Source organism: Hipposideros armiger, unplaced genomic scaffold (genome assembly GCF_001890085.2).
Source record: "Hipposideros armiger isolate ML-2016 unplaced genomic scaffold, ASM189008v1 scaffold_38, whole genome shotgun sequence".
NCBI classification, from domain to species: domain Eukaryota; kingdom Metazoa; phylum Chordata; class Mammalia; order Chiroptera; family Hipposideridae; genus Hipposideros; species Hipposideros armiger.
In genome coordinates, this window is record NW_017731388.1 from 3,176,487 (window position 1) to 3,177,608 (window position 1,122).

At 50.0% G+C, this 1,122-nt stretch overlaps 1 pseudogene; it reads right to left on the bottom strand.

The window, feature by feature from the left end:
• Nucleotides 1–535: 535 nt before the first annotated feature.
• LOC109380539 (60S ribosomal protein L31-like) lies at nucleotides 536–1,122 on the bottom strand (annotated as a pseudogene).

Genomic DNA, 1,122 nt, shown 5'->3' on the forward strand with positions numbered 1-1,122 from the left:
TCTCCAGGAAGACTTTGTAGTTCCCAGCCTCTCTGCAGCACTCTAATAGCCGCTGTGAAGATGTCAGGCACAACACTCAACACCTGGTGTGGATATCCATCTACCTGTGCTGCTCCCTACCATACAGTTCATTGAGAGCAGGGACTGCCTCTTTCTCTCACTCTGGTACAGTGCCTGAGACAAGGGTGTCCAGTAAACAATGACTGAATGGGTGAATGAAGATCACAACTGTGGATGTAGCAGCTTTGAGGACTGAGCATGGGCCCGAGAGGAGAGGTAGGCATTGGGTCTGTAGCTGCCTGGGCCTGGGCACATGGTTAACCTTCCTCTGGGCCTTGGCATTGTGCAGAGAGGAAGGGGTGGGAAGGATAGGGGCCACCGCACTGCAGAGGTAGAGGATGGCTTTCCAGGCTGCCTCTCCTTGTCTCCCTGCTTGCACAGTCTCCTCAGATCTGGGCCCAGGAGTCCCAGAAAAGCTGCAGGCAGGGCCCCACCTCCACCCCAAGGTTGGTCTCTTTTTTTTTTTTCAGTTTTATAACTTTATTCGACAACCAGCAGTTAGTTCTCATCCACATTAACTGTTTGTAGTTTTTTTAAAGTGATGACAGGTATGTGGGTAACCAATGTATAGAGCTTATTCGGTGAATCTTTATCCTCTTTATGCTTTCTGGACAGCTGCACCCGGATGCGCTGTGGGACATTCCTTATTCCTTTGGTCCAGACAGCTTTGTTGAATCTGGTGTCAGTGCATACATCTGGGGTTCCCATCTCCTTCATGGCAAATTTCCAGGTCTCTTTGAATGCCCGAGGGGCACACTTCTTGAAACCCACTTCATGGAGGCACTTATGAATGTTGATGGTGTCTTCTCTGGTCACTATCTCGTTGTTGGCAGAATGGGCTTCTTCTCTCTGCCCTTCTTTGCGGGAGCCATCCTCTTCGGCCTAAGTTGGAAAGCCCAAGTTTGGTCTTTTGAGGAGCTGAATTCAGGCACAGTTTTTTCTGAACCTTTGCCTCCTTCTGTCTGAAGAATGAATGTGGTTTCAAAGGAGGCCCATCTAGAACAGAAAGGTCTGAGGACATCCAATGGCTCTGTGTCTGCAGGACAGAGTGTGCCCAGGCCC